Here is a 25,563-nt window from a genome sequence, read left to right on the forward strand (position 1 = left end):
AGAAAAAAAATCTGAATTCAATCACATAACTTATTTTGAAAAAAAAAGTTTAAAACCATCTCCATTTTCCTAAAAGTCAGTCTTTATATCTAGATATAACTTCAGTAGGATTATTGTAGTGAAATTATATTTTTATTCCATCATGATTTCTATTATTTTTTTTAGTGTAATTATTATTTCTAGTCTCATCTCTAAGAAAAGGAATCCTTCTCTTCTGTGCCAAAATTCAATAGATCAATGTACATGGATGTGCATATGAATCACTGGGGAGGAGATGACTTCCCCAATGCACAGATTCTGATTCATCAGGTCAGTGGTGGGGTCAGTATGATGGTCTGTCCTCACCAACTCCACACTGATGCTGAGACTGTTCATCTAGGCACTCCACATGGATGGGTAGGTTAAGTGAGAGAAACTGAAACCAATCCCTTCTAAGAAGCAGTCATCATTCTGGTTTTGAAGGTAAAGAAGCCACAGTTCTCTCTTCTATTTTGGGGGTGGGTTCATGCTGTCTTGTCCCTGCCCCCCCCCATGAATCCTCTATATTATAGTAGAATCCGTATTTCTTATTGCTCTTCAGAAATATTCACCTTTCATGCAGATTCTCTTTGGTCTTTCACATTAGACTATTCTTGATAAGTTATACTGGTTTTTCATTTGATTTTGAGTTACAGTAAAAGAGTGACCTACACTCTTTCAAGTTTCTAAGAAGTGTGATTGAATTAGTTTGGAAAGGAAAAGAACAAGCAATATAGGCAGGAAAAGAAAGACCATTCTGGTGGTGTTCACCAAGCCATTTGGTTGGCAGTTTGGTAGGGGAGAACAAAGGATTGTAAATCATATATTACTTAGAACGTTTGAAGTTATATTTTGTGTGAAAAACACTAAACTACATAAGGCCATGTTGTTCACAGGACCAGGTCTGTCCGACTTGAAAGTATACCCTCATACAACAAAGGCTTTATATGTGTCCGCATGAGAAACAAATGTACTTGTAGGTGGGAATTTCTATCAGTACAGTAAACTGTTGAGAACCAAGGACCCCTCGTGTGTGTGCCTCATGAAAGGTGTATATTTTATAAGAAATTTATAAGATTGTTGGTATTTTATTAGACTTTTAGTAGTTTGATATTTTATAAGAATTCTTGTGGTTACACTGAGAGTAGAGTAGGGCTAATCTTACCAAATCTTGGATGAAGTCAAATGCCATGGGAAGCCAGTCAGGCCCATGTAGGCAGCAGATGATCTGCAAAAGAGAGGAAGCTCTGGTGTCAGACCAAACTAGATATGAATTGTGGCTCTGCCTCTATTGGCCATGAAACCTTGGGGAATCAGCATTTTTAGCTTCTGTATCCTCCTATTCAAAACAGGGACAAAACCACTGCCTCATAAGTTTCATGTAAGGGTAAATCCTGTCACCTGTGTGAAGGACCTTGTCCCAAGTAGGGGATCTATAAATTGTAGTTCCATTTCCCCCTTTGCATGTACCACACATGTGGCCATTTCAGATATAACTGCATGCCCCACTTTCCCCCATCAACCAAGGCTGATTTACGAGAGGAAGATATTGATTCACTTCATTAAAAGCGTTTAAACTATGTACTCATACCCGATGGTTATATTAGTGTTAATGCAAACTGGTTTAGGAAAGGAAAATTGAAATTCAATCATACAGTCTGTTTTGGAAATAAAAAGGTTTGGATCCTTCCACCTGTTTCCTTCCCCACTCCTAACCCCCCCCCCTTCCTCTTTACCTTCTTCTCCCCCCCCCAATTGATCCAAGATCATTCTTCCCATTTAAAGAACAACTATGAAATCTTCATTTTCCAAACATTGGTGATTTCATAAGGCAAAAGTCCTCCATCTGATTTTCTTTTAGACTTCTTTCCCATGCCTTTGTCATCATTTTTCCCTTTAGTAGACTTTAGTGGTTCTGAAAACAATTTTAAATCTGTGTTTTCCCTTTGCTTAAGGTCTTTCAACTTAAGGATTGAAAACATTTATTCAAAAGGTGGACCATTTATGGAAATACGAGGAGATTAGTGTGTGGAAAAGAGGTCAAATGCTTAAGATTTGGTTTCCAGAGGTTACTTTGAAAAGTAGAGTCAGAGCAAGAATCTGACCTCAGTCTTTATTTCTTTGACTTGACACCCAACCATGTTGCCTTGAACTGAACACTACAGTGTGCTGGACCATTAACTAGGATAAAGGAATGAAATTTCAGAGGTGAAGACTAAGATAAGAATGATAAAATTAGTCTGCCGGGGAGTTCAAAGAGTACATCAAATCCCTTATATATTTGGGGACCTTTATTCTCCCCTAACATACAATATTATTTTACACTTCTAATGGTCTAGGACACTTGCAATTTCTCATCTTCAAGGTCACAAGCCAAATCTAAGACCTTCATTTGCATGACCAGGAAAATGACTTTCCGTTCCCTGTGGCTTGCCCTTCCAGTACCACTTCTTAGTTTGAATGTACTTATTTGCATGTATGAAGCCTCCATTTTAGGTAAAAACTTTCCTATGTTTTTATAGAATTTTCCCTTCTTTATGAGCTTCTACATTTTCTTCTCCCTAGCTCCCCACTCAGATGCACCTTTTCTGCCTCTTTTGTAGACTCCCTTGATGGCTTTTGATCCCTGGCTTTGTCTTTGAGATTTGGGGATACGCTGAAGGGAGCGTTCAGCCCCATCTGCCTCTGTGAATAAAGGTTCTCCTGGAGAGGTTTCCTTTTCTACTTCTGCTTTATCTCAGACCAGTGTTTACCTCCTCCAAGGCTTCCACATCCAGTCAGATCAGTGTAAGGGGAGAAATCCCTATTCCCCAGCATTATTATGTAGCATTCCTAGATCCTTTGTAGTCTCTCTTCAGACAGGGTTTTTGGTTAGTATTTTGTTTTCAAATCAAGAGCAGATATGGAGACAATTTTCGGGAATTAAAAATAAATGAATAAAAATGCACTTATCTCCCATAACCATTAGGAGACCCCAAAGCTTAGGTTTTGATTGTTAATAATCAGATGTTAAAACAACCTTGGAGTTTTACCTATGTAGAAGTTAAAGCCCTAAAGATGGTTCTAACATTGAAATCTCCCTGCGTTGCTGTCACAGTTATTGCTTTGCAGCATTTAAGTTTCCTACTTAATACTTTACTTTTCCAGTCTTATTTGGCAAATCTGGTTAATTAATAGCCTTATCTTCATGGGGAAGTATAGTCTCTCCTCAGGCTTTATTAAGAGACCAATTGAGAAAAGAACAAAGAAAAAGTCTGCCTTGGGCACAGAAAATATAAAGAATGATGACATTACTTTGAAGATGTTAAGTCTTTTTTTCGGGTTCCTATTTTTCCTGAACAGTACATCAGCTTTTAATGGGTCAGTAAGAAAATACTAAGTAGTATTGGAGACACTTTTATTTGGGCCAGATATTTTTTTCCTATAGTAGCTGTGGTGCTTTCAAAGAATTCAAATTGCATGTGTTTCTCTTCACAACATTTTCCCTTTTCAAATCATCTGGCCATTATAAGAGAAATATTTGGATAACCAGCTGCTCTTTTTCTCCTCCTCCTCCTCCTCCTCCTCCTCCTCCTCCTCCTCCACCATCATTCTTCTTCTTCTTCTTCTTCTTCTTCTTCTTCTTCTTCTTCTTCTTCAGGACAAATTTCCTCTATAAGCAGAGCATCTCTGATATTCCTATGAGGAAGTATAAAATGTTTATGCCAACTGTAAACTTTCCAACTTAAAATTCCTTAGGATATTACACAAAGCAAAAAGAAAGAGATGTAGAAAACTCAGTAGTGTCTTGGACGAGGATAAATAGAATTGTTCTTATTCTGGGCTTAGCCCATGGATTCCCAGGGTGAAAAGTTTGTGTGTTTTTCTTTTAAATGAATTGCTGGCTTGATGCATTTCTAAGAATTTTCCTAGACTAATTTATTACTACCTAAATTAACCAGTTTTACTTAGTGATACTTGAAGCTATGCCTTGCATTACGTTCTGGAAAAATATAGATTGCACTGTTTCTTGAAAAACTATCCTTTTGTCAACATGAACTCTGCATTTTTGGTTTCTTTGTGGACCTTTATTTTTCCTGAAGAGCTCTGACTGAGCCTTTGCCATTGACTGTATGACTATTTTGCTTACAATTTAGGGAACTGACAGGCTGGGTGGAATACATCAAAAATATGCCTTCTGGTGATCAGCCCTGTGATTTACTCTGAAGCAAGAAAGCCATAAGCTTTGTTGTGCAGCTTCCCAATTAGCAAGGAAAGACAAGTTCCCTTGTTAATTGGTTTGTGGAGATATTTTCATGTATTACAGCTGCATCCTCAGTTTGTATAAATATAAAATGGTCTTCTGCTCACGGTAGTTTTGTGAGTTAGGATGTTCCCTCGTCTCAAGGAATAAATGTAAAATTATGCATATATTTTACTTCCAAATGAAGTCAAATTTATTATTGTCTTTTTTAGGGGTATCAATGTTGTCCTCATCCTCAACATCATATCAGTTGCAAAATACATATCTTAATAATTCTGTCTTTTTAACTCATATGTACAGAGAATCCCATTAGAAAAGGCCTACCTCTTAAAATATCTAAAACCCCATTGTTCCCAGGCCTGGTGGCAAAGATAAGGCTCACTCCATTCTTTCACTAACTTTCACTTTCATTAACATGTATTAAGAAACATCAACTAACTTGAAAGTAAGGCAAAGAGACAGCGACATATACCCGTTGGATGTCATATTAGAGCATTGTTTAACAAGCCCACCTGACAATTATTTGACCATTCAAGGGAATATACCTTGTTTGACTGTATCTAATAATTGACTAAAAGTCCATTTTCTGTGAAGTTGACTGTTTGTTGGTAGGTTTTTATCTAGTAGAGATACAAATGATTTCTGCCTGGTAGAAAAGATAATTCCAAAGGCTATGGTTTTATTGCTCTGTGGGATTTATTAAGCATCATATTTGTGTAACCATCTTAGTTATGTATCTAACTCCATCTTGGTCAAACATTTTTTTCTCCCACGCCTATACAACTTTGGTTTTTTACTTTTCCTTTGAACCGTCTTTACTGGCCAGCTCGTTCTCTCATTAATGAGTTGAATAACTCTTTAACACATGCATATTTTATATTTGTATGGGTTATGTTTGGTAACTTCTTGAAAATTATATTTTGACATGTGTCATTCAAGATGTATGTGTGCGTGTATATGTACATATATATGAATATATATATGTATGTATATATATGTGTGTGTATACATATATATGTACAGTGATAGTTTTTGTTTGAAAGTAATCAGTCAGGGGAGCAATCACTAATTAGTTTAGACACATGAAAACTTCATATAAGTCTATTTTAGGACCCAGAACTACTTCAAGGACAGACCAAATCTCATTACTTAAAATATTGATTTTCTAACAATATGTTAAGGAATTGTCTTGGGTTCAATGTGACAGATGGAGAATCCTTAAGGCATGCGGCCCTGGTAGTGTAATTAGTAGAAGCAGAGTGAGGCACCACCTTCATCCAGTTAGCTTTCCAGAAAAAAATTGTGATTACCATGACTTGTATGAGAAAATAAAAATTCCCTTAATTTCTTCGGCAACAACTTGGTCCATAGTTGGAGTTGAGTTCATTTGTTAAAACCAACCAATACACAGCACTACCTTTCTGCTTAAACTAACGAACCATGGCATCCTGTCAGCCTTCTTATCATTGTTGCTATTGCTTTCACTCTCTGTGTGACTAGTTTTAAAGAAATATTTTTAAATATTGTAATAGTTGTTGAATGAATGCTTAAGAAGTCAAAATGATATAAACATGTATACAGTAAAATATTTTGCATTTATCTTTGTCCCCATCATCCTATTACACTATCTCCCCCAGAGCTAACCAGTAATTAGCTTTTTAAGTAACCTTTCAGATGCCACTTATGAATACAATAGCAAATAGGAATATATTATGATTTTTCTTTCATTCTACATGAAAGGTAGCAAGATACACACACTGCTTGGCACCTTGCCTTTTTCTCTTAAAATGAACATATGGGCAATCTTTTCATATCATTACATAAAATACTCTCTCTCCCTCATTTTGTAATGTAGTGTGGCCTTATCAAGGTAACAAACAATAACTTGGGATAACTAAATCCCAAGGAAACGCGTCAGGGTGTGCCATTCACTGTATTACACATCTAATAGACTAGTCAGTATTCTAGGTGCTGGAGGTGAAAAATATCAGACACAAACCCAGTCCATAAGAAGCTCACATCCTACTAAATAGAGGTCAAAATGGAGCTAAAATACAGTGTGGTTAGTGCTACAATGTAAGCATTTCTGAAATGCTGTGCAAGAGAATTGAGGGAGTGATTAATTCTGCCTTGGAGGTGTGGGAGAAGAATCAAAGAAAGCCAGGAAAATGCGGTGACATTTGAGCAGGGTCTTGAAATAGGAATACGAACTCTAAAAGAATCATTTCCTAGTGTAACTGACCAACAGAGTTCTCGATATTTGAAAGAATTTGGCTGCAATGATCCTTTTTTTAATTCTCTCCTATCACTCTGCCCTGGGGGGTTGGGATACATCTTTTTATACTTTACTTGTTGTTTACATCTTTCAAGCGTCTGTAGATCCCTTCCTTCTCAATTGTCAATTTGCCTGATGTAACAGAGAATCTTTCATCTGCCCCCCTGCCCCAGCCATTCTCCTTTTTTTTTTTTAATATATGAAATTTATTGTCAAATTGGTTTCCATACAACACCCAGTGCTCATCCCAAAAGGTGCCCTCCTCAATACCCATCACCCACCCTCCCTTCCCTCCCACCCTCCCTTCCCTCCCACCCCCCATCAACACTCAGTTTGTTCTCAATTTTTTAAGAGTCTCTTATGCTTTGGCTGTCTTCCACTCTAAACTCTTTTTTTTTTCCTTCCCCTCCCCCATGGGTTTCTGTTAAGTTTCTCAGGACCCACATAAGAGTGAAAGCATATAGTATCTGTCTTTCTCTGTATGGCTTATTTCACTTAGCATAACACTCTCCAGTTCCATCCACGTTGCTACAAAGGGCCATATTTCATTCTTTCTCATTGCCACGTAGTACTCCATTGTGTATATAAACCACAATTTCTTTATCCATTCATCAGTTGATGGACATTTAGGCTCTTTCCATAGCAGCATTCTCAACAGCCACTCTTCTTGAACACAGTCAGGACAGTGGTCTCTTCCTGGCTTTCCAGCCACAATGATACCACTTTGTATTCTGAAAAACAGATGTTCGGGAGTAGTCTTTTTCTAAATTTGAATACCAACACCTCCATGGTATGAGGGTCCCTACCTTTCCAGAGGCTCCTGCCAGTATAGTTCATTTGCACTGTTCATTCCCAATCTATCCCACTGTAATAGCTTAGCCATGGAGCTCTCATGCTAAATAATAGCTCTTCACGTGCCAATGCTGAGAACTCCTCCTAATGTGAACGCCAAGCCATTTATTTTCATTTGTTTACAGGCTTTTCCATCTTTCAGCTGGCTTTCCAACCATGAGATAGTGTCCATATAGATGTCAATTTTTATTAGGCTCCCAAGTAATTTTAAAGCCCCCACAAAATGTTTTTCTGAAGTCCCAATACATCTGCTACTCTGTTCTCTCACGTTCCTTAATCATGTAATTCTCTAGAAATGACCTATCAAGTATGATGAAGCTCTTTGTGCACCATCTGCATTTTATTTCACTTCTTTCTTCTCTTCCAGACCGAGGCCTGCACTCTGTGACCACAACGGAACTCAGTGGTCAGGCGAGAATTTTGGCCAGCCTAGTGAGGCACTGTTACTTTTCACCAACTGTGGGGACTCCGTGGGGCATAATATTTTTGAAATCTCTTTTCCCAAGATTCTCACCAGCCTGGAAATTGGCTGCAGCTCTGCTATTATTGTCGACTCAGAGCAATCAGTGGAGAGCCTCAAGTACAGAGACAGGCTACATTGCCCTCTTGAACTGCCAGCTTTGATTGAAGAACTAGAAAATCTTATATGGCCGAACAGTGCTCAAGGTTGAATTGTTTTACAAAAATCTGGCAATTTTGCCCTAAATGTATCAATTTCTTTGATAGCTTCAAAGAGTATTAAAATAGCACACTGTTAAATTACAACCCCCAGTACTCCTAACCTCTTTTCTCTGCTTTATTTTTATATTTGGCATTAACTCCAATGAATATGCTACATATTTCACCTAAATTTTGCTTTCACCCCACTTGAATGGAAGCTGTATGAAGGAAGAGAGTTTCTGGCCATTGTGCTGTATGTTCAGTGCCCAGCAAAGCATCTTGTACACAGAAATTGCACTTATATATGGTAGGTGAATGAATAAATAAAAAAGTGCAAAAGGACTGCATTTCAGTTCATTGAATGCAGCTGTTCTTCATGGGGCTCAGTTTATCTTTTTCTGGTGATACACTGCCTTTTCCCTCCGCATTTCCTACATCCTTTTGAATATTTCCTAGATACCTCTTCCCTCCAGGAAGCTTTTCTTGAATTGCCACGTGGAGTTCACCTCCCCTCAGTTCTCAGTGTAATGTTTATGCTACTTAGTCTTTGAGACCAGCAATGCTTTCATATGAGGCTAGTCCATGTTCCAAAGGTCCCGATACATTTTAAAGTCTGGTGACAAACACTGCCTGCATTGTTACATCTCCTATAGCAGCATACCCGAGATGGGAAGAAAACCATTGTTCAGTTTCCGTAGTTGAGGAGCAAAATGTGCATTATGCAGTATGGTGCCTTGGTTTTAGAGTCAGTCCAGCCAGCCCCAGATTTGAATCCCAACTGTCTTTACCATCTCTGTGAAACAATTGGTAAATACTCTGAGCTTGAACTAACAGCTTTATCTTTAAGATGAAGATAGTGATAGTTCCCTTGCAGGGTGATTGGGAGGACCAGACATAATACGTACCAAACAACACACTTGACAGATTGATATTACCACTAATCGGCTATTAGTATGATTATTACCATTACTACTACTACTATTATCATTATATCATACCCTCCTTCTTTTGATTAACCACCTATCCTGCACGGGAATCTCCACTCCAATCTAGTATACAAATTCAGATATTTGAATGTGGAACGAAGTTTTTCATATGTTCACTCATTTAACAAGAATTTATTGAGAGTCTAGCATGTACCCAGTATGGTGTTGATTGCAAGGAACACAAAGATGAATGCACATTAGTCTTTGTACCTTCAGAGCCAACAGTCTAGGGCATTCATCAAGTAGTTCAACAAATTATTTGTTGAACATCAACTGTGTCCTAGGCTCAGTTATAGGGACCAGGAGTACATCAGTGAAAAAAGCAGATGAGGATTACATTCTAGTAGAGGGAGACAGAAAATAAATAAGGTACTGAGTTAAGTGAATTGCATACTATGCTAGAATGTGGTGAGGACTATGAGGCACAGTGGAGCACAGTGAGGCTGGTCAGGACTGCTCAGTGTGTTTTCAGAGGGGCTGGGTGTTTGCAATTTTAAGTAGGGAATTCAGGGTAAAAGTTCCTGGAGATGTGACATTTGAGAAGAGACTCAAGGAGTGAAGGGATGAGCCACATGGATATTTAGGGGAAGAGCATTTCAGCACAGGGAACAGGAAAAGCTGGTGCAGAGCAGAAAGTGCTAGGTATTACAACAGAGAGCTGTTCGCCATCGAGTCAGCAGTAGAGGCCAGAGTCAATTTCTCTGTGTGTTGCTGGTATAGCTAGAGTGGGATCTGAGGGTGGATCATGTGAAATGGTCCTAATGGAGTTCGCTGGACAATCATCACAGGGTGAGCTTGCCCTCATGGTTTTTAGGACCATGTTTTTTTCCCATCACACTCATGCTGATGCTCTAGCTGCTGGATACTTTGAATCATATATCCTACTTTGGGGTTCTGGAGCAGTATGTTTCTCTCAGAGTCTTCTGTCGATCCCTTACTCTGACTGCTATTCATTTTTTTCTACTTTGTTCTCCCTAATCTAGTGGGTTAATACTGAATCCCCTATTTCTCTCTCCTCTGAAAAATCAGGTAGATGTCCACATGTCATGTGGACTTCTACCTTCACTGTCCTTTTCTTCTTAGTTTTACCCCAGATTCCTCTGGGCAGAGAGACTGAGGATCCTCTGATTCTTCCCAGTATCTCTATTGATTTATTTGTGCCATAATAGCAGGGGGAGCAGACCGTTGCTTCGTGGTGTGACTATGATAGAAAAACACAGTGGAAGGGAATGCAGGGCACAGAAAAGATACAGAAGTGGGCTCTTGGCTGCATTTTCCATTGCCCCAGTCTGAGAGATTTTCCTGTCATTCCTTTGGCTGAACCCAAGGTGGTGGTAGTATGAGTGCTTTCCCCCCAGTAGCTAGAAAGAATAGATTTGGGAACAAGGAATGGAAAATGGATTATGTGTTTGCGGATATCACCTAAGAACCCATTTCCGATTTTTTTTCAGCCCTGTAACCCCAGGGTTCTTTATCTTAATTGTGTTTCTACCCAATGAAAGAATGTTCCCACAAGGAGTCAGACATAAGACTCCACTCACATGAAAGAAGAGATTCTCTCCTGGCCTCCTGGTTCTCAGGCCACCAGTCAAAAAAGGAAAAAAAATAAATAAAGGAAGGAAGGAGGAAGGAGGAAAGAGGGAAAGAGGGAAAGAATTTTAATTGCTGCTTGGGACAATATACCTGAATTTTTGGGAAATAGTAAGGTTGTTTTGGGCAGCACAGATGAAATGTAGAAATTACCCTGCTACGTGGACTATGGTATCCAGTGGTAAAGTTTATTTAATGGGGAGATAAAACCTTGTCACTAGCCCTTCATTCTTGTTTCTTTTTTTTTTTTTCAACGTTTTATTTATTTTTGGGACAGAGAGAGACAGAGCATGAACGGGGGAGGGGCAGAGAGAGAGGGAGACACAGAATCGGAAACAGGCTCCAGGCTCCGAGCCATCAGCCCAGAGCCTGACGCGGGGCTCGAACTCACGGACCGCGAGATTGTGACCTGGCTGAAGTCGGACGCTTAACCGACTGCGCCACCCAGGCGCCCCCATTCTTGTTTCTTTAAGGTCATTGACAGTCCAACCAAACCATTAGCTCCTGCTCAGAAATAAGTATAGCTTCTTCCCTCAACCACCCTTCTTTCAGACCAAGTAGCTAGATGATCTTGAAGTTTTGGTGTTGGTCATCTTTCTGTCCTTCTGAGTCCTCTAGGACCACATCTGAGTGCCAGCACAGACCCCTTCAGATTATTGTGCAAGGCTCAGATATTTTTCTTCTTAGGTATCTTGGGTCACTTTTCTTAACATACTTGAAATTAGCTACTTTTTCTGATTGAAAACAAGACCAGTTAATTTTTAAATTCAGTCAAGGTTTGAATTGAACAGGTAACTTAATATATTTTTTTATTATTTTAATTTTATTTTTTTAATTTACATCCAAATTAGTTAGCATATAGTGCAACAATGATTTCAGGAGTAGATTTCTTAGTGCCCCTTACCCATTTAGTCTATCCCCTCTCCCACAATCCCTCCAGTAACCCTCTGTTCTCCATATTTAGGAGTCTCTTATGTTTTGTCCCCCTCCCTGTTTTTGTATTATTTTTGCTTTCCTTCCCTTATGTTCATCTGTTCTGTGTCTTAAAGTCCTCACATGAGTGAAGTCATATGTTTGTCTTTCTCTAACTTCGCTTATTAGCATAATACCCTCTAGTTCCATCCACGTAGTTGCAAATGGCAAGATTTCATTCTTTTTGGTTGCCGAGTAATACTCCGTTGTGTGTGTGTGTGTGTGTGTGTGTGTGTGTGTATGTATATATGTATATGTATGTATATATATGTATGTATATATGTATATGTATGTGTATATATATGTGTGTATATATGTATATATACATACACACACACACACACATACACATCACATCTTCTTTATCCATTCATCCATCGATGGACATTTGGGTTCTTTCCATACTTTGGCTATTGTTGATAGTGCTGCTATAAACATTGGGGTGCACGTGTCCCTTCAAAACAGCATACCTGTATCCCTTGGATACTTAGTAGTGCAATTGCTGGGTCGTAGGGTAGTTCTATTTTTGATTTTTTGAGGAACCTCCATACTGTTTTCCAGAGTGGCTGCACCAGCTTGCATTCCCACCAAAAATGCAAAAGAGATCCTCTTTCTCTGCATCCTCGCCAACAACTGTTGTTGCTTGAGTTGTTAATGTTAGCGATTCTGACAGGTGTAAGGTCGTACCTTACTGTGGTTTTAATTTGTATTTCCCTGACGATGAGTGATGTGGAGCATTTTTTCATGTGTTGGTTGGCCATCTGGATGTCTTCTTTGGAAAAGTGTCTATTCATGTCTTTTGCCCATTTCTTCACTGGATTATTTGTTTTTTGGGTGTTGAGTTTGATAAATTCTTTATATATTTTGGATACTAACGCTTTATCTGATATGTCATTTGCAAATATCTTCTCCCATTCTGTTGGTTGCCTTTTAGTTTTGCTGATTGTTTCCTTCACTGTGCAGAAGCTTTTAATTTTGATGAGGTCCCAGTAGTTCATTTTTGCTTTTGTTTCCCTTGCCTCCAGAATAGGTAACCTAATATTTACCTCAGTGTTTACACTGATTCTTTTTCCAGTTTCAACCATCTGCTTTCAAGCCATATCAGTTGAGCCTTTTTAGTTGGGTCATTGGATTGGCCTGACATGAAGAGATTTTTTTTTTTTTTTTTTTTTTTTATATTTGGGACAGAGAGAGACAGAGCATGAACGGGGGAGGGGCAGAGAGAGAGGGAGACACAGAATCGGAAACAGGCTCCAGGCTCTGAGCCATCAGCCCAGAGCCTGACGCGGGGCTCGAACTCATGGACCGCGAGATCGTGACCTGGCTGAAGTCGGACGCTTAACCGACTGCGCCACCCAGGTGCCCCTGACATGAAGAGATTTTATGTTTGTTGATTAAAATTTTAGTCACACTTTGTTCTTATGTTCTAAGGTATTCTTAAATATTAAATTGTACTCTAAAAATATTTAGGAGTTTTTCAGTCACCAGACACCTTAACAAGAGGTTAATAAAGAATATTATTTTAGATTTAATAGTACTTTATTAAAGTATCATTTGCTACAGCAAAATTCTCACATCTTAAGTTACAAGTTTATGGTTTCTGACATAACTGTGTCCTCTTACATAACCACTTCAGATAAAGATACAAATCATTCCCATCACCCCAACAAGACCCATCCTTCACCATTCCAGACAAGGTACCATCTTAGAGGAAACTGCTATTCTTTCTTCTAATTATATCTCTTCTTCAACTAAATAAAATTATTCAGTGTATAGTTTTTTTCTGACTTACAGTCGACTTGGCAGTTTTGAGCTTTATATTGGTGCATTAGTAGTTTGTTCTTCTCAATTTGTTGAACAATTTAGCTGATGGCATTCCATAGTGTGGATATATATGATATTTATCCATTCTCTAGTTCATGAACCTGATATAGATTTTTCCAGTTTTAGGCTATGAATAAAGCTGCTATAAACATTCTAAGAAAAGGTGTGTTTTTTTAGTGAATATAAACATTAATTTCTCTGATTATATATATAAAAGTGAAATTGCTGGGCCATAAGGTGCGTTTAAATTTTTAGGAAACTGTCAAATCATTTTCCAAGTGGCTGCCTATTTTGTACTTCCACAACAATATGAGAATGTTCTAGATGATTTCCATTCTTGATAACACTTGGTATTGTCAGTGGTTTTAATTGTAGCTATTCTTGTGCGAAGAATGTTTGTTTTGATGTGCTTGAGACTATGTACCTGTTACTGTCATCAAAAAAAGTAGGAACTAGGCATCAAAGAAGGACTCCAGGGTAAAAATATTCTGTTTGGACAGAAAAAAATTTTCACATCCGAAGAGTTTTAATTAACATCTGAAGAGTCATGCCATGGCATGAATTTTTCTCTTATTCTTCTCTTTAGCCATGAATTGAGACAAGGTAGGAAAATGGAAGGACAATGTAGGACTTTTCACAAAAAGTTAGTGTCTGGTGTGAGGAACATTGACTAGCAAAAAGGAAAATTCAATTTGTAATTATGTGAACTGAATATATATATATATATATATATATATATATTCACATATATACACATATACACACACACACATATATATAAAATCAAAGAAACTGTGTGTGTGTGTGTGTGTGTGTGTGTGTGTATACACACTTTTCACTCTTGTCTCTCTGCGGGACTGCTATTCCAGGCTCTCTCTCCAAACTGCTAGACATAGCTCATGTGTCATTTCTTATGGTACAGTTTCTTGATTCCAGCTTGTGAGCTGGGCCCAAAAAAAGTCCATCTTATACTATAAAAATGAAGTGTGTGTTTATAAATTTATGTTCTGTAAAAGGTGTGTTATTTTTGCATAAAATAGAGGCAGTAAATGGTCTGATTTTAGGATATGAGTTGGCACTGCAATTTTAATATGTTTGTGATAATTTGTCTATGTGAAAATGGTTTCTAACTTAAATCATCTTTTTGAGACTGTGAAAAAAAGAGAGATTTTTCAAAAATAATTGTGGAAAAGAAAAGCTAGCCTACTATATTTAGAGTCAATGATTGTACTAACAACAATGCCTTTCATTTGGGTCCCCATTGTGTTTTATACATTTATAACATATGTTTAACTTATTTCTTTACATGTCTGTATTCTAGAAAATGACAGTCTAGATGATAATCATTATATCCCCGTCTCCATTCCCAGGGCCTAGTGTGGTATGTATCACATATTAATTGGTAATAAATATTTGTGGACAGACTGGCTTAAATGAAGAAAATGAAAGTCACATAAGCTACTTTCAAGTCTCAAGCCTTGAGAACACTTTATATACCTTTGGGGAGCTTAGTTAAGAGGGAAAAATTCAGGTGTGGAGGGTTATCTTCAGCTTAGTTCTGGACAAGGACATAATATTTTATTAAGCATTGAGAGAGAACATTAATGATACTTGTGAGACTACACATTCATGCCTACAGGTCAAAATATTTTATATTACTAATAATGGATTGACCAAATTCACAACTTTAATCATTTATGCCTGGGAAATAACACATAATTAACAGAAAAAAAAATGTTTGCTATTTTTCTTTTTATCCAGTCTAAGGTATGTCCAGCCATTTGGCCTATGAAATAAAAAATCATCACTCCCATTTACTTGGTGAAAACCACTGAGTCAGTTTCTATGAAGGTAGAGAGAAACAGTCTTTTAAACCGAATTTATGAAGTCATGGCAAGTCTCAAAAAATCTCTTTTGTTTACATATAAAAGAAATGAAGCAAGATTCCAGATTCCCTTTAAATAACTTTTCTCTTTGAAAAAGTTGTTTATATGAGCACTGAAAGTAAAAGCCACTATCTGCAGCTATAGAGAAAATTATTTTTCCAGATTTTTTGGCAGTGTTTTAGGTAGGAAAAAAAAATAAGTTTTATAATGTGATTCTCCTTCCAGAATTATTCATATCTGTATATTTGGCAGGTACTGAACACACTCCATTGTATCTCAGAAGGGATCCACAGATAATGATGAATCAGCACAAACAGTTCCAAATTGAAACATTCAGAAAGTCACTGTATTTTCCCTTGTTCTCAGATGTTTTGAAATAAACACTGGCAGGGTTTATTTATAAAGGTTCAGGACTTTTTGAATGTGTCAGCAGCACGCCTTGGCTCTAAACAGATTATGTTGCAATTTTTTTTCCTGATGATTCAAAACTATAAACTTAAAATTACCTAATTAAAAAGATAACAAACTATAATAAACTTGGACCTAAACTTCAGTTATGTACCTTGTCTGAAATTGGATCATTTTAATAACTCCTCTTCATACCAAAGGCAGCATTTCCTCTTTAGTCTGTAAACATTCTCAAGCATTAACTGAGGTTTCTTGATTGTCATTTTGAAAATATACTTTTCATTGTTTACCTGCTTTGGTAAATTAGGGATTTGGGTTTAAGTTTATTTTTCTTAAAAGTCTATGAGTAACATGGAGAAATTTTAAAGGAAAAATGGCTCAAGACAAATACCCAAAAATACCATTAGAAGGTACTCAATTGTTTTAAATAAGAATTTAAAGGTAGGATTTTTGTGAATAACTCTCATTCTAGAAACTGAATGAAGAATCTGTACTTACTGCAGCCTAATGATAAATACTTGAAATATGCTGAAAAGTGCTTCTGAGATGTACTTATTTCTAACATTTTCTTTGTATTGATAATATATTGAAAATGCATCAGTGGATTAGCATATATTTTGCTGGAGGTGCTGAAGATCTCTCAGTTGTGAGAGAGCAAGGCTGCCTCCCCTCCTCTCTTTTTCTTTATGCAGTTGATGCCACTACACCTCAGTTTCCTCACTTGTTCACTGGAGGTGATAGAGCTTTCTATATTTTTTCACAGTCCTTTTGACTGGAGGGCTTACCCAACAGGCTGTCTATGGATACCTTAAAGACAATTATAAAATTATATTGGATTTATTGTTAGTGCCCAACAATATGATCTTATCACTTACCTTCCTCTTCTGAAAGTAATTTTTACTCCTTCATTTACTCCAAACAGAGCCAAGTGGAGTCTCTATGCATCATCTATGATGGCAGGAGTATTTGGGGAGCCCACTTATCCATGTAGGAAGCAGAGGTTAGAAATTGTAACAGAGGAAAGAGGAGGAAGGGTATTTTTCCTTATCTTTAAATGTCTTGAAAATACTTGCTGCTAAAGAGAAATGTATAGTAGTGAGAAAAGAATGTAAGACTGATTATTTCTCTAAATATTTTTCCAAAGAAAGAGAGAAAAGAAGGCAGGCAGGCAAGAAGGAAACATATGTTAAAGGAAAATTTACGCTAACCCATAGTATATATAAAAAAAGATAAAGGGTTGAAAGAGCCCCTCCATCCTTTGCCATTCCTCAGTACCAGTGGCCCAAGAGTGTCTTAAGAGGAATGTGAGGACTCAACAGAGAACAGATTGATGTTCACTATGCTAACCACGTCTTCTGTGGGATTGTAGCTAGGAAGGGCGTAAAGGTGTGAAGATGGCAGGGTAAAAGACGAGCTAACACTTTAAGAGCATCTGTTCTATGCCAGACACATTGCAGAAGTCACTAAGTTTAAATTGTACAATAACCGTACAGGGTAGTTGCGTTTAGGTCAATATCACAGATGTGAAGTGGAAGCTGAAGGAGGTTACCTTCCTAGGTTGTACTGGATAATGGAACCAGTATCCAAACTAAGATTTGCTTCCAAAGACTATGCTTTTGCTGAGGTAGAAGCACAGTTATGTTTACACTACAGCCCCTAAAATTAAGCCTGGGGAAAAACAGGTGCTTACACATTGCACGTTGAATCACAGGTCACAGTAATGAGCTGAGGAGGGTACCATAGTATTTGGTAAATTAGAAGATCTACTTTGTAGTTTTTATTTCTTTTAATCAAACCTTTGTACTGCATCCACAAGCTCTCTGAAAGGCAGATACATTGCATTTTATTTGTCTTTTTGGTTAAAGGAAGAAGTAAAAGGTAGTTGGCTAGGTTGGCAGCATAAAATATAGATGAGATGAACCAAAAACTTGGCTGTTTTTAAATTTGCTTATGAGAGATTTTTTTGAAAAAAATTTTAAATGTTTTATTTATTTTTGAGACAGAGAGAGACAGAGCATGAGCAGGGGAGGGGCAGAGAGAGCGAGACACAGAATCTGAAGCAGGCTCCAGGCTCTGAGCTGTCAGCACAGAGCCCGATGCAGGGCTCGAACTCATGAACTGTGAGATCATGACCTGAGCCGAAGTCAGACACTCAACTGACTGAGCCACCCAGGCGCCCCTAGATTTGCTTATGAGAGATTTTTAATAAAAATATCTTTTGTCTTAGAATACAAAGAAGAGCAATAATTTTGATGGTGGAGTTAGATAAAATATATGCACACATTTTATATATCATTGCCATAAATTTACTATACTTATAGACTAATACTCAATCTACACTTATCTATAACGTTTCCTGTCAGTGTTACAAGATGAAGAGATTGCTCCGGTGAATTGAACCAAAGGTAACAATGTAAGAGAAAAGATTTCCTATTCTGACCGTAAAATCAGGGTGTAAATTTGTTTGTTACAAACTAATCTCGGCACCTTCTATTTATATCCATGACAGAGTAACTTCTAGTAATCTAGATCTCCTGCTAAAACAACTATAAAACTGAACAAAATGTACGAGGCAACTTTTCCTAGGCATAAAAGATAGTCAGTGGAGGACTACAGGCCCTGAGAAGCCAGCCAGATCATGGGCCTAGTTTTCTCCCTTGGGTGCACACTGCAGGGGGGTGTAGAATGGTGGTCTCAGTGTCTGATCTCAACTCAATATTGGCTGGTCTCATAGATACTGAATTGGAATCCCAGAGAAAGAATCGAAAGAAAGTTGAGTAGGAAACATGTTTGAAGAAGTAATGGCCCCAAATCCCCCAAATTTCAAGGAGCACATCAATTTGCAAATCCAAGTGTCTAAGATTACTGAGGAAAAATGATACAAATGGAAGTTGCTTTTTCATTAAAACAGTGGAGGCCTGGCTATCAGGAAATGCCCATACCCGAATTCTCAGAACCTGAGAATATGTTACCTTACATGACAAAACGGACTTTGCAGATGTGATTAAAGTTACAGACTCTGAGAAGGGGGGATTATCCAGGTGGGCCAAATAGAATCACATGTAATCAAATAGGATTATTTTTAAAAGCAGAGAATATTTCCCAGTTGTAGTCAGAGAGAGATGACTCTGGAAGAAGGCTTTGGGAGATAATGCACATCGATGGCTTTGAGGATGGTTATGAGCCAAGGCATGCAGGCAACCTTTAGAAGCTTGAAAAGGCAAAGAAACCAAAAAACCAAAAAACCAAAACCAAAAAACAAAACAAAACAAAAAAACTAAAAAACAACCCCCCCAAAAAAAACACAACACAACACAACACAACACAACACAACACAACAAAAACCGCTTCTCCTGGAGCTTGCAAAAGGAACAAAGGAACAAAGCCCTGCTGACACCTTGATTTTAGCCTGGTGAGACCCACATTCGACTTGTGAACTGTAATTTTTTATTGTTTTAAGCCACTGATTTTGTGGTAATTTGTTATGGTAGCCACAGAAAACTGATATCTTTCAAAATGGAGGTGAAATTATGACATTTTCATATAAACAAAGGTTGAGCGGATTCATCTTTAGCAGACTTGCATTACAAGGCATTTTTCACAAAGCAGAAGGTGAGAGAACTAGTCATCAGTAGAACTGAGCTATGAGAAATGCTAAAGGAAGTTCTTCCAGGTGAAGGGAAGAGAAACCAGATCCATGGGATTGAATGAATAGCATTCGAAAGGATAAATCTGCTCTTTGTTGCTGTTATTGTTGTTGCTGTAAGAATGAGAGCAACACTCCTTCCAACTCCATTCTGAGTTGGAATCTGGAAGTCAATGGATGCCCTTTAAGTGCAATGATACAGACTGAGAATAAAAGGGTGGCCAAAGAGAAACCATGCCAAAAGCCTAAGAAAGCTAGTGTGGCTACATTAATATCAGACCAAGTGGACTTTCAGATCAGGAGCATTACCAGATGAAAAGAGAATACTTTTGAATGATAAAAGGACAACTTCTACAGTAAGGCATAGAAATCTTAAATGTATAGGCGTCTATCTAATCAGAGCAGTTTAATACATGAAGCTAGGGGAAAATAGACAAATCTGTAATCTCCGTTAGATATTTAGAAGTCTTAATCTTAACATAAGTCTCAATTTAAAATGACCCAAAGTGGACAGCATGTGTTTCCCTGACCAGTGTAACTAAATTAGGAATCAACAACATCATGATATCAAGTAAACTTTCATATATATGGAAATTAAGCAAAATGATTTCAAATAACCCATGGATCAAGAAGTACTCACAAGAGAAATCAGACAATATGTTGAACTATGTGATAATGAAAAGGATCACACATCAAAATTTGTGAGATGCAGCTATGTTGGTTCTTAGAGAAAGATTTGTGGATTGAAATGCTTACAATGGAAAAAAAAATATTAAAAAGGAACCACTTCCTGGTGCTCAATAATTATTGTTTAATCATTGCCAATGGTGCCATCTATGTAGAAGGCTTGGGAAACAGTTTAGACAAATTTACAAAAAACTGGTACCTGTGCAGTAGATTAATGTTACCTATAGTATTCATTATCAATGATCATTCTTAAACTTGACAAGGAATTTCATTAGCATAAATTCTATCTCATGGTGAGGGAAAAGAGCAAAGAATTTGACAATGCTTAAAAATCTGGTCCTAACTACTTCCTCTGCCACTTACGACTGCTGTGTCTATTTCTGTTGGTTTTGATTTTCTCTGAGAAAGAATGATATCCAATTTATGTATGTCATGAAGTTGCTCTAGAGAATGAAACACTACTTCAGAAAGGGTCCTTCAAATGCCAACTGCCAAAAGTCAGCTAAGGCAATTATCATCATCAATGAATGGGGCTAGAAAATATTCCTGCTTCTATGTTTTATTTATCGCTTGTCTTACCAGCACAGCCATTCTGTTGTGATTTTTAAATGTGACTTTGAACTCACCAAAGGTTGATATTAAAGATCTTCTACAGAAATCATTGTGAAATTGGTCACTTCCATGGCTGGTGACACTTGTTAAGTCCCATTCATACTCCTGGGTGTGAGGGTCTCTAGCACCTGGTCTCTGTTCTCCAGCCTAAGGGTATCTCACTGAACTCTAAGACTTTTGTGCTGTTTCATGCGTTTTGGGTATGTGATCATTCCGTACCCTCTTCCCTGAATGTTTCAAACTTTTTTACCTGAAAAACTGATTTTGACTCCATCTATTTCTAGGTCAAGTATCTTCTTCCTCAGGCTTCCCTGAATCTCCTCTCGTCTACTGCCACAGAATCCTGCATATCACGCTGTCTCATGGCCCCTGACATAGTGTTGCATTGTCTGTGTAGGAGTCTTTCATATCTATCATACTCTGAGTGCCGCAAGGGAAGGACCATATTTTATTCATTTTTGTACCCTTAGGGTGTAGTAGAGTGCCTAGTGCATATTAAAGACTTTACAAATATCCACTGAATTTTTAAAAATTGAATTGAATTGCTTATTCTTATGAATGTATTGGAAGTGCCATGGTAGGAAGCGAAGGTCTAAAAAAGCCATGAGGAAATTATGGAATTTTCAGATTTTTTTTAAATGTGCCTTCCACTAAATATTAAAGGTATTAACAAAATATTGAAATAGATTTAAATGAAAACTCAGGTTCATTTTTCTTTAAATGAACTTGGTATATGGTAATATGTTTTTTATGAGGTTAAAATGGAAAATTTGTAAATGACTCTTCATTTAACAAAGGAGCCTTGGTTTTACAAAGTAGGCCACAAGATTTCTTTAAATGATGAACTCCTGGTAGACAGTAAACTGACCAAAAAAGAATTAAAGTGTCCATTTGCCAAGAACATGTGCTATGCACAAAACTAAGCGTATCTGTGTCTTAATAGAATGTGTTGGGCACGGCTGTAAGATTTTTCTTTGACATTAGAAGCAGCATAGGGTATGGTATTTTAGAAAGATTGTATATTACTCCAACTAAAACTTTCAAAGTGGGATTGATTGCTAGGACTACTTCAACCAATATGAGGAAATTGGAAGAATGTTTCAGTAGGGGGAAAAACCCTAAAAACTAAAATCAGAGATTGCCGAAGCCTAAAATAAGTTCCCCAGAGAATTTGGAAGTCTTGATAGGATATGGGGTGGGAATTTTCCTAGTGCTATGGAATTTGGGCTAAAGTCCAAAACTGAGGTCAACTAGTGACAATTGTTTCACATTCTAAAGAGATGTACTAGATTTGTTCCTTATGAGATGTGCTGAGAGGTGGCCCAGCTGTCAAGTACTGTCAATTCAAAGAACACTTTTACCAGCATGGAGGTTCATTAGAGGATAATTTCTTGAAGGAAATCTGTGGGGATAGCGAGCACTGTGGAATGGGAGGGGTGAGCAGTGATGTGACCTCACCTCAAGTCAAGGAAGGAGACTGAAGGAAACACCTTTCAAGAAAAGATAGGAGAGAGATGTTTGCTGGCAGGGAAGATACTGTCTTACAGAGTGTGAGAAATTTCTTGGGAGAGTTTTAAATGTGTCCTCTAGAGCAATGCTTCACAATGGATACATACTTGGATAACAACATTTAATAGACCCGAATTTCTAGAAAAATGAAATTAAAAATCTTCACTGATCACACACTCTGTATAGTAACATCAAATGGCTATAAAAATTTCTTAACAGTACTCTTACTTTCTATACTTATTTTGTCAAGAATTGGACTATTCAGGGATCCACATGGAGTTTCCAGACCTAAGATTAAGCGGCACTGCTCTAGATCAGAGCTTTATGTGGAGGTCTGGTTACAATGACCATTACAGGAAGCACTACAGGAAGCCCACATGTCTGTACTTCTAAGAGGCTCATTAGATGTTGACACTGCTGGTCTGTAGCATACTTTGAGTAGTCAAGTTTCTAGAGCCAACCAATAGAAATGTCATGTGAGCCACGTTATAATTTAAATTTTTTTATTAAGTCTTTGAGATCTTAATGTGGACTAGTCACATTTCAAGTACTCAAACCCATATGTGGTTAATGGCTGTAGTATTTGACCAGCAGCTCTAGAGTTTGGGCAGCATAGGGACTAGGGAGTGATTCTTTTTAGGAGAAATCAGAAGGCATGAGGAGGGCTGAAGATGTGCAAAGTAGCTGACTGAGGCCAGAAGGGCAATTGTGCCTACAGTTTGAGAACATGGAAGGGAGAGAATTGTTTGTTTTCTTATGGATATGCAGATGCTGTGCAAGATAGCACAAGTTGTCTTGAGGGAACCTCATGTCAGAGGGATGCTTGCTTAGGGTGAAGGGATCCCAAGGAATTTCCAGGAGCAGAAATCAAGGATCTTGCAAGGGACAGGCTAAAGAATGGTTTACAGGTGCGCCTGGGTGGCTCGGTCAGTTGAGCGTCTGATTTCAGCTCAGGTCATGGTCTCGTGATTTGTGTGTTCGAGCCCCACGTTGGGCTCTGTGCTAACAGCTCAGAGCCTGGAGCCTTCGGATTCTGTGTCTCCCTCTCTCTCTCCGTCCCTTCCCTGATCATGGTCTGTCACTCTCTGTCTCTTAAAAATGAATAAATGTTCAAAAAAATTTTTTTAAAAAGAGAATGTTTTACAAGCATCAGGTAATGCTGTGTGAGCCCCTTATATTTTGAACATCTGAACATCTGAGCTGGGGAGGAGAGGAGCTTTGAATTGGCAGAGAGATTGAAATTTTGGCGTTTGATTGGATTGGACTTTGGGGTTTTTGTTTGTTTTTTGTTTGTGTGTGTGTGTGTGTGTGTGTGTGTGTGTGTGTGTGTGTGTGTGTGTTTGGTTCTTGCAAAGTTCTATAGTACCTGAAAGTAAGCCAAAACTTCTGGGATCTACCCAAGATGTGACTGAGGGGTGGGGAAGAAAACCCTGATAGCAGGTTTGAGAAAGGTTGTGAAGACAAATTCAAATTTTGCTTGCTCCTCATCATAACAACCTGATTTAATAAACTGGCTATAATCTGTGTGAGCTCATGATACATAAATGACAATCACTTGACAATGCTCTGTCCTTCACATCTTTATTCAGCAGCCTGACACTGGCTGGAAGCATTGCCAGAAAATATGAAACAACACCTGCAAGATACATTCCAGAAATTAATGTTTTGATCTTGTCAAATTATCTTATTCCCTATGTTTGTGGCAGAAAGTTTTAAGTAAAGGGGTAAACAATTAGCTTTGGAATCTGCTGCAATGCCTAAGCTCAGAAGGTAGAAGTAATGGAAGGAAGCCAAGAGAAATTGGTTAGTGTGCTACTGGCAGCAAATAATAGAAACCCAGATGCCGAATATCTTAAATGACAGTAATAATAGCATCTCATGTAACCAAGTCCTAATTAGGGTGGGTCTCAGGGCTGATTGATACTGTGCTTCAGTAATACCAAGTTTGTTTGTTTGTTTTTAGTCTTTCCTCCATGGTGCTATTCTCTGAGTCGGTTTCATTTTCAGATTGGTATTCAAAAGGCTGTGTCAGTTCTATGTGACATATTTATGGGTATGAATACACAGGTGAGGAAGCAAAGATTCTCTCTTGCTTCTTCTCTTTTCTAGAAAGGCCCTTGTAACCTCTCTGCACATCTCCTCATCCGGAGTTGGATGATATTCTTGTTCCTGAATCAATTTCTGGCAAAGAAAATAGAACTAGTCCTATTTCTTTCAGGCTGATGCTGGAGTTGGGGTCCATGCTTGTAAAGAGGATAGAGGGTTATTTGGACAAAATTAGATTCTGCTAAAAAGAAGAAAGAAGAAGGAATGGATGCTGGGTCGGTACCAATACTGTTCACCAAAGATGTAGGTTTCTAATCTTAGGGAAAATGTGCTTCCAATGGATAGAGATCTACAACACACTAGATTGATGGAATATGTGTGTCTAAGTTGAACTAGGCAGTCTATATTAATGCAACCCAATTACTGAAACTGCTTTCTGAATGACATCATATCATGTCACATCGTAATTAAAGCACAGATTATGAAAAGGCTTATGTGCAGAGCTGACTTTAAGTGAAAAGACCTCTGCAGGGAGACAGTATTTCAGTGAAGGACCTTTACCAAAAAGTAGATCTCCCAGATGCCCAACTGAGTTAAACTTTCATTAGATGACCATGTCCACCTTAGACACACTGTACTGAAATTTTCAAATGCCTTCTTTTACTTGTGTGAAGCCTTTGCTTTAGACTAGAATAGGAAAAGAAGAAATATGTTTTTTATGAGTATGGTTGTTTTTCTGCCTCTGTTATAAATGGAAAGATATGAACATTTCAAGAAATACTATCTTTTTAAGCAGTTAACTGTCAAAATTACCGTAGTTAAGTCCTGAGACAGAGATGAAGTTTTTATAAAACCTGCAACAATTCCAGACGATTATTCAAACTTATGGCTTTTTAAGCATATTTTTTCCAGCACTAATTTATTTAAACTTTTCTTGGAGCCATAATGTGTAGTTCTTGTTTTTCTGGTATAGTACCTGAGCATAATAGTATGGTTGGAAATTTCATTCTATCAGATCTATTATTCTACAGAGTGATAGGAATATTTAATGCCAGATTAGCTCCTTCATAAATAATTCTTGGGGAAAAATTTCACTCCTTTTACTGGCAGCTCATATTAATGTTCCTCACCTTGAATGCCAAATTTCAAAGAAAAAGAAATCCCAGAAGAGAGACATTGTTTTCTTTTTCTTTTGTTTTTAAGCAGACATACTTTTGCTCCATAGTTTTTCTTGGTTAGATGGTTTTCTTTCAAGTTCTTCTCCATCTTTCTTTCTTGTTTACTCCGGGAATGCAAACTTGACCTTGACTTTAAGGTCAAAGCATTTTCAGACTGTGCAGTCAGCAGAG

The sequence above is a fragment of the Lynx rufus genome, unplaced genomic scaffold, assembly GCF_022079265.1.
Source record: "Lynx rufus isolate CCGP_SWC_20201006 ecotype Redwood Valley unplaced genomic scaffold, mLynRuf1.p SCAF_5, whole genome shotgun sequence".
In the NCBI taxonomy this organism is placed as follows: Eukaryota; Metazoa; Chordata; class Mammalia; order Carnivora; family Felidae; genus Lynx; species Lynx rufus.